The sequence below is a fragment of the Ovis canadensis genome, chromosome X (assembly GCF_042477335.2).
Source record: "Ovis canadensis isolate MfBH-ARS-UI-01 breed Bighorn chromosome X, ARS-UI_OviCan_v2, whole genome shotgun sequence".
In the NCBI taxonomy this organism is placed as follows: domain Eukaryota; kingdom Metazoa; phylum Chordata; class Mammalia; order Artiodactyla; family Bovidae; genus Ovis; species Ovis canadensis.
This window is the reverse complement of record NC_091727.1, coordinates 123,237,531-123,247,235: the sequence shown is the minus strand read 5'-3', so window position 1 is coordinate 123,247,235 and position 9,705 is coordinate 123,237,531.

Below are 9,705 nucleotides of genomic sequence, written 5' to 3'. Positions count from 1 at the left end.
ACTTCTTGAAGTTTGAAGAGTCACATCTGTTTCTGCTATACTTTGTATTTTTCCTTTCCTTGTAAAAGTGCTTTGTGTCCCTGTCGACTTGCAGATATGTAAATAAAACTTATCCAAGCATGCTTAATTTCTGGGAAAGTTTTCAGGAGGATATGCAGCAAAAAGTTATGGTATATTCACTTTCAGAGCCTGAAAAATGTATTCTTAAGATTCATAAGCAAACTTTCAATTTTAGAGGGATACACTGAAAGCTTATGCTGTGTTTCAGAGTGTTCTGAATTGCAAGGAGGTAAAAAAAATTGTTTCTACTATGGAATGCACTGGTGAGAATAAAAACTGATATCTCTAAACAAGTTCAGTAAGACCTCGAATATTCTTTGAGTTTTTTACTTTTCCTTCATTCACGTGTTCTAAAAATATTCATATAATTCAGCACTAGAAGCACATAATCCAAAATATAATCTGCAGAGATATTCTTTGGCATAGATTCTTTGCAGCTTTAAAGATTAAAATGCTTTATTTTAATTAAATTTTTGTTTATCCACATGTTAACAATTTCTGTTTCATAACATGATAACCATTTCTGTGGTTATCAGTCATATTGATTTCACCATTTTAGGTGGATTTGAATTAAAAGTCAGAGAAATGATAAATAATTGTGGCATCAGAAGAACAACATAGTTATTTCTACAACTAAAATAAGTGTATCAACCAAATATATTCCTTTATATGTTCAGTTCAGTTCAGTCGCTCAGTCGTATCTGACTCTTTGCGACCTCATGAATCACAGCACACCAGGCCTCCCTGTCCATCACCATCTCCTGGAGTTCACTCAGACTCACGTCCATCGAATCCGTGATGCCATTCAGCCATCTCATCCTGGGTTGCCCCCTTCTCCTCCTGCCCCCAATCCCTCCCAGCATCAGAGTCTTTTCCATTGAGTCAACTCTTCGCATGAGGTGGCCAAAATACTGGAGTTTCAGCTTTAGCATCATTACTTCCAAAGAAATCCCAGGGCTGATCTTCTTCAGAATGGATTGGTTGGATCTCCTTGCAGTCCAAGGGACTCTCAAGAGTCTTCCCCAACACCACAGTTCAAAAGCATCAATTCCTCAGCTCTCAGCCTTCTTCACAGTCCAACTCTCACATCCATACATGACTACTGGAAAAACCATAGCCTTGACTAGACGGACCTTAGTCGGCAAAGTAATGTCTCTGCTTTTGAATATGCTATCTAGGTTGGTCATAACTTTTCTTCCAAGGAGTAAGCATCTTTTAGTTTCATGGCTGCAGTGACCATCTGCAGTGATTTTGGAGCCCCCCAAAATAAAGTCTAACAATGTTTCCACTGTTTCCCCATCTATTTTCCATGAAGTGATGGGACCAGATGCCATGATCTTTGTTTTCTGAATGTTGAGCTTTAAGCCAACTTTTTCACTCTCCTCTTTCACTTTCATCAAGAGGCTTTTTAGTTCCTCTTCCCTTTCTGCCATAAGGGTGGTGTCATCTGCATATCTGAGGTTATTGATATTTCTCCCAGCAATCTTGATTCCAGCTTGTGTTTCTTCCAGTCCAGCGTTTTACATGATGTACTCCGCATTGGTGCTGGTGCACGGGGATGACCCAGAGGGATGTTGTGGGGAGGGAGGTGTGAGGGGGGTTCATGTTTGGGATCGCATGTACACCCGTGGTGGATTCATGTCAATGTATGGAAAAACCAATACAGTATTGCAAAGTAAAAGAAAGTAAAGATAAAAATAAAAATAAAATACTACAGCCATAAAAAAGAATGAAAAAAAAAGTTAAATAAGCACTTGACATTAATTAACACTGTGTCAAACCTCCAAACCAAGAGAAAATAGTTGATTCATTTTATCTCAAATACCACACACTTGACCCCATTTAAGTTCATTGATTAGATCTTTGAATTTAACTACTTGTAGAAATTTTAGTTCTCTTTTGAAATTTGCCACTTGAGATTATGATAGATGTTCAGTTCTAGACACATTAGTATAAGAAACTAAGCCTATGCCGATTTATTATTCAGTTGTATGCAACAGAGAGCTGTATGCTTGTGTACAATCAGTTAACCAAAGCATGTTTGCAAAGTGCTGTATATCTAGTACAGTGTTAAGTGTGAAGCAAGTTAGGGAACAGTTAGAGTACATGATCTCTATTGCTTATTCCAGGTTAGACATCTTTGAGAGAAGTATAGTGTCTGGAATGAAATCAGTTGTTTGTTTCAACTACATGATGATTCACCTATACTAGGTTCATTTCTGGTAGTCATACTTGGAAATTCATCAAGGTGCTAGAACTGTGTATGTAGAATAAAGAGGGCACTAGAGGCAGGCGGCGGGGGTGGGCCGGCCCACTAAGTGCAGCCGAGAGCTACCCCACATCCGAAGTCAGGGACAGCAGCCCAGAGTGCCAGGCTGTGACGGCACAGGAACAACTGGGAGGAGCCACCCTGCATCTGAGGTCAGTGGCGGCCAGGAGGAGACACCTGACGTCCGAGGTCAGGGCAGCAAGGAAGAGCCACCTCACACCCGAGGCCAGGGGCGGTGACCCTGAGGAGCCACCCCAGGTCCGAGCCCAGGGGCGGCAGCTGGAAGGAGCCACCCATGCCCAAGGCCAGGGCCGGCGGCCTGAGGAGCAACCTGAGGAGCAGTGGCTGAGCAGGCACAGGAGAGCCTACAGGAGCTATCCCACGTTGAAGGTCAGGAACAGCAGTGGTAAGGAGATACCCCTTCTCCAAGGTAAGGAGCAGTGGCTGTGCTTTGCTGGAGCAGCCGTGAAGAGATACTCCACGCCCAAGGTAAGAGAAACCCAAGTAAGATGGTAGGTGTTGCAAGAGGGCATCAGAGGCCAGACACACTGAAACCATACTCACAGAAAACTAGTCAATCTAATCACACTAGGACCACAGCCTTGTCTAACTCAATGAAACCAAGCCATACCTGCAGGGCAACCCAAGATGGGCGGGTCATGGTGGAGAGGTCTGACAGAGCGTGGTCCACTGGAGAAGGGAATGGCAAACCACTTCAGTATTCTTGCCTTGAGAACCCCATGAACAGCATGAAAAGGCAAAATGATAGGATACTGAAAGAGGAACTCCCCAGGTCATTAGGTGCCCAATATGCTACTGGAGATCAGTGGAGAAATAACTCTAGAAAGAATGAAGGGATGGAGCCAAAGCAAAAAACAATACCCAGCTTTGGATGTGACTGGTGATAGAAGCAAGATCTGATGCTGTAAAGAGTAATATTGCATAGGAACCTGGAATGTCAGGTTCATGAATCAAGGCAAATTGGAAGTGGTCAAACAAGAGATGGCAAGGGTGAACGTCGACATTCTAGGAATCAGCGAACTAAAATGGACTGGAATGGGTGAATTTAACTCAGATGACCATTATATCTACTACTGCAGGTAGGAATCCCTCAGAAGAAATGGAGTAGCCATCATGGTCAACAAAAGAGTCCAAAATGCAGTACTTGGATGCACTTTCAAAAACTACAGAATGATCTCTGTTCGTCTCCAAGGCAAACCATTCGATATCACAGTTATCCAAGTCTATGCCCCAACCAGTAACACTGAAGAAGCTGAAGTTGAACGGTTCTATGAAAACCTACAAGACCTTTTAGAATTAACACACAAAAAAGATGTCCTTTTCATTATAGGGGACTGGAATGCAAAAGTAGGAAGTGAGGAAATACCTGGAGTAACAGGCAAATTTGGCCTTGGAATGCAGAATGAAGCAGGGCAAAGACTAATTGAGTTTTGCCATGAAAATGTACTGTTCATAGCAAAAACCCTCTTCCAACAACACAAGAGAAGACTCTACACATGGACATCACCAGATGGTCAACACCGAAATCAGATTGATTATATTGTTTGCAGCCAAAGATGGAGAAGCTCTATACAGTCAACAAAAACAAGATCAGGAGCTGACTGTGCCTCAGATCATGAACTCCTTATGGTCAAATTCAGACTTAAATTGAAGAAAGTCAGGAAAACCACTAGAACATTGACATATGACCTAAATCAAATCCTTTATGACTATACAGTGGAAGTGAGAAATAGATTTAAGGGCCTAGATCTGATAGATAGAGTGCCTGATGAACTATGGAATGAGGTTCGTGACATTGTACAGGGACAGGGATCAAGACCATCCCCATGGAAAAGAAATGCAAGAAAGCAAAATGGCTGTCTGGGGAGGCCTTACAAATAGCTGTGAAAAGAAGAGAGGTGAAAAGCAAAGGAGGAAAGGAAAGATATAAGCATCTGAATGCAGAGTTCCAAAGAATAGCAAGAAGAGATAAGAAAGCTTTCTTCAGCGATCAATGCAAAGAAATAGAGGAAAACAACAGAATGGGAAAGACTAGAGATCTCTTCAAGAAAATTAGAGATACCAAGGGAACATTTCATGCAAAGACGGGCTCGATAAAAGACAGAAATAGTATGGACCTAACAGAAGCAGAAGATATGAGGAAGAGGTGGCAAGAATACACGGAAGAACTGTACAAAAAAGATCTTCATGACCCAGGTAATCATGGTGATGTGATCACTAATCTAGAGCCAGACATCTTGGAATGTGAAGTCAAGTGGGCCTTAGAAAGCATCACTACGAACAAAGCTAGTGGAGGTGATGGCATTCCAGTTGAGCTGTTTCAAATCCTGAAAGATGATGCTGTGAAAGTGCTACACTCAATATGCCAGCAAATTTGGAAAACTCAGCAGTGGCCACAGGACTGGAAAAGCTCAGTTTTCATTCCAATTCCAAAGAAAGACAATGCCAAAATGCTCAAACTACCTCACAATTGCAGTCATCTCACATGCTAGTAAAGTAATGCTCAAAATTCTCCAAGCCAGGCTTCAGCAATATGTGAACTGTGAACTCCCTGATGTTCAAGGTGGTTTTAGAACAGGCAGAGGAACCAGAGATCAAATTGCCAACATCCACTGGATCATGGAAAAAGCGAGAGAGTTCCAGAAAAACATCTATTTCTGCTTTATTGACTATGCCAAAGCCTTTGACTGTGTGGATCACAATAAATTGTGGAAAATTGTGAAAGAGATGGGAATACCAGACCACCTAACCTGCCTCTTGAGAAATCTGTATGCAGATCAGGAAGCAACAGTTAGAACTGGACATGGAACAACAGACTGGTTCCAAATAGGAAAAGGAGTACGTCAAGGCTGTATATTGTCACCCTGCTTATTTAACTTATAGGCAGAGTACATTATGAGAAACACTGGACTGGAAGAAACATGCTGGAATCAAGATTGCAGGGAGAAATATCAATAACCTCAGATATGCAGATGACACCACCCTTATGGCAGAAAGTGAAGAGGAGCTAAAAAGCCTCTTGATGAAAGTGAAAGAGGAGAGTGAAAAAGTTGGCTTCAAGCTCAACATTCAGAAAACGAAGATCATGGCATCTGGTCCCATCACTTCATGGAAAATAGATGGGGAAACAGTGGAAACAGCATCAGACTTTTTTTTTTTGTGCTCCAATATCAATGCAGATGGTGATTGCAGCCATGAAATTAACAGACGCTTACTCCTTGGAAGGAAAGTTATAACCAACCTAGATGGTAGATTCAAAAGCAGAGACAATACTTTGCCGACTAAGGTCCGTCTAGTCAAGGCTATGGTTTTTCCTTTGGTCATGTACGGATGGGAGATTTGGACTGTGAAAAAGGCTGAGCGCCAAAGAATTGATGCCTTTGAACTGTAGTGTTGGAGAAGACTTGAGAGTCCCTTGGACTGCATGGAGATCCAACAATTACTTGGAGGGGTTGAGAAATGGAAATAGGTAAAAATAAACAAATATGGGCCTTGCAAGCAGCAATGATATCAATGTGCCATCAATGAGAAGTATGAATAACTCAACCCTCCACAACAGATGCAGTTAGGAAAAAAAAAGTTCTTAAAATAAGGTGAATTCATTTTCTGTGTAACATCTACCAACTTTTTGGTCCCAGTTACATTCTCTATCACACAAAACAAGTACAATCTTTCTTTCATACATGCCATTGACAACTCTCACCTTCTGTTCAGTTTAGTTCAGTTCAGTTGCTCAGTCATGTCTGACTTTTTGTGACCCCATGAATCGCAGCACGCCAGGCCTCCCTGTCCATCACCATCTCCCGGATTTCACTCAGACTCACGTCCATCGAGTCAGTGATGCCATCCAGCCATCTCATCCTCTGTCGTCCCCTTCTCCTCCTGCCCCCAGTCCCTTCCAGCATCAGAGTGTTTTCCAAGGAGACAACTCTTGGCATGAGGTGGCCAAAGTACTGCAGCTTTAGCTTTAGCATCATTCCTTCCAAAGAAATCCCAGGGTTGATCTCCTTCAGAATGGACGAAATGCAGAATGGATCAAATCTGCATCTCTTGCATCTCCTACATTGACAGCTGGATTCTTTACCACTGGTGCCAGCTGGGAAGCCCAATGTCTAAGTGTACTTATAAAATGTGGGTTTTTTTTCTGTTTGTTTGTTTGTTTGTTTTGTTTTGTCCCCATGTATTTTTACACCAGGAGCTTTCCTGGTGGCTCAGATGGTAAAGCATCTGCCTGCAATAACAGGAGACCTGGGTTTGATCCCTGGGTTGGGAAGATCCCCTGGAGAAGGAAATGGCAATCCACTCCAGCACTCTTGCCTAGAAAATCCCATGGACAAAGGAGCCTGGTAGGCTACAGTCCATGGGGTCACAAAGAGTCGGACACGACTGAGCGACTTCACTATTTTTAGTTTACATAAATGGTATTGAGATAAAAGTCTTCTATTTAATGTTCTTTTTATTTAATTTTTAAGTTCAATTCTATCTAACTTGCTTTATGTATGTCTATTTTGTCATTTCTAAATGCTCCATATACTCCATAATGTACATCCAATACATTTTACCTATAGAACACCAAGTGATGCACATCCCAATCACCTTTAACAATATTGAAGATAATAAAACCCTTTTGTACTTACTTTTGTGAGAGCATGTATCCTGGCTTACACAGTGTCTGTGTACTTAATTTGACTAAGTGGTTCCAAATTGCCCTCAAGTATGGCTCCTTACATGAACAGTGTGTGACAGATCCTGGAGTGCAAGGGTTAGCAAACTATCTGTAAAGGATCAGATAGCAAATAGTCTAGGCTTTTCAGGCCACATAAAGCATTTTTAAAAAATTGAGTTATAGTTTATTTAGAATACTTGAAATTATCCAAATAATTGTAGGAAATTTTAATTCTTTATGATTTGCTGAAATTTATCACTTGATATTATGATACATTGGCTTTATTCAATGTATTTCCAGTACAGCTAGTAAGCATCAGGTGTACAATATAGTGATTCATAATTTCTAAAGTTTATACTCCACTACAGTTAAAATGAAATATTGGCTATATTCCTTGTTCTGTACTGTTGTGTGTTTATTTTATACATAGAAGTTTGTACTTCTTAATATGCCAACCCAATCTTGTGCCTCCCCCCTTCTCTATCCCCACTGGTAACCACTAATTTGTTCTCTGTGAGTCTGTTTCCTTTTTGTTATATTAACTAGTCAATTTTACTTTTTAGATTCCACATAAGTGATATCATATAGTATTTGTCTTTCTCTTACTGACTCATTTCACTAAACCTAACACCCTCTATGTTTATCCATGTTGTTTCAAATGGCAAAATCTTATTCTTTTTTATGGGTAAGTGGTAGTCCGTTGTATAAATGTACACCATATCTTCTTTATCCATCCGTCTATTAATGGGCACTTAGGTTCTATCCATGTTTTGGCTTTTGTAAATAATTCTGCTATGAACATGAGAGTGCATGTAACTTTTCAAAGTAGTGTTTTTGTTTCTTGGTTATACACCCAGGAGTGGAGCTGTTGGGTCATATGGTAGTTCTATTTTTTACTATTTTAAGGAACCTTCCTTAAAATGGTACTGATTTCCACAGTGGCTACATCATCTTACATTCCCACCAACAATATGCAAGGGTTCATATTCTCCACATCCTCTCCAATATTTGTTTGTGATTTTTTGTTAATAGCCATTCTGATAGGTGTGAGGCAATATCTCATCGTGATTTTCAATCTACATTTCCCAGATGATTAGCAATGTTGAGCATCTTGTCATGTGCCTGCTGGACATCTGTATGTCTTTGGAAAAAAGTATATTTGGGTCTTCTGCCCAGTTTTCAATCAGGTTGTTTGTTTTATGTTGAGTTGTATGAACTGCTTATATATTTTGGATATTAACCCCTATTGGTTATATCATTTGCAAATATCTTTTCCCAATCAGTAAATTATATTTTCATTGTGTTGATGGTTTCCTTTTCTATGCAAAAACCTTTAAGTTTAATTAGGGTACAGTTGTTTATTTTTGCTTTAATTTCCTTTGCCTGAGGTGATAGATCCAAAAAAATATCGCTGTGATTTATGTCAGACTATTTTGCCTATGTTTTCTTCTTGGAATTTTATGTTTTCAGGTCTTACATTTCGCTATCTAATCCACTTTGACTTTATTTTTGTATGCAGTATAATAAAATGTTTTAATTTCATTATTTTACATATGGCTGTCCAGTTTTCCAACTGCACTTAATGAAGACACTGTCTTTTCTCCATTGTACATTCATACCTCTTTTTTCTTTGATTAATTGACCATATAAGCATAGGCTTGGTCTTCCCTGGTGACTCAGACAGTAAAGAATCTGCCTACAATGTGGGAGACCTGAGTTCAACCCCTGGTTTGAGAAGATCCCCTGAAGGAGGGCATGGCAACCCACTTCAATATTCTTGCCTGGAGAATCCCTATGAACAGAGGAGTCTGGCAGGCTACAGTCCATGGGATCGCAAAGAGTCAGACATGACTGAGTGGCTAAGCACAAGCATAAGCTAATTACTGAGCTCTTTACTCTGTTTCATTGATCAGTGTTTCTATTTTTGTGTCAGTAACATATAATTAGCTCAGTTGATAAAGAATCTGCCTGCAGTGCAGGAGACCTGGATTCGATCCCTGGGTTGGGAAGATCCCTGGAGAAGGAAATGGCGACCCACTCCAGTATCCTTGCCTGGAAAATCTCATGGACAGAGGAGCCTGGTGGGCTGCAGTTCCTGGAGTCGCAAAGAGTTGAGCGTGACTGAGCAACTAACATATTATTTAATTACTGTAGCTTTGTAGTGTAGTCTGAAAACAGTGTGCGTGATACCTCCATCTCTGTTCTTCTTTTTCAGTGTTGTTTTGGCTCTTTGGGGTCTTCTGTGTTTCCATACAAATTTTAAAACTATTGGTTCTAGTTCTATGAAAAATGCCACTAGTATTTTGATAAAGATTGCATCCAGTCTACAGATAACCTTGGGTAGTATGATCATATTAACAATATTAATTATTTCAATCCACAAACATGGTATATCTTTTTATCTATTTGCATCATGTTCAATTTCTTTCATCATGTCTTATAGTTTTCCAAGTATAGGTTTTTTTTTTTACCTTCTTAGGCAGATTTATTCCTAGGTATTTTATTATTTTGGTTTCAATGATAAATGGGGTCTTTCCTTAATTTGTCTTTTAGTTCATTGTTAGTGTATAGACATGCAACAGATTTCTGCATATTAATTTTATATTCTGCAAGTTTACCAAAGTAGTTTCTGGGTAGTGTCTTTAGAATTTTCTATGAATATATAGTATTATTAGTATACTATATATAG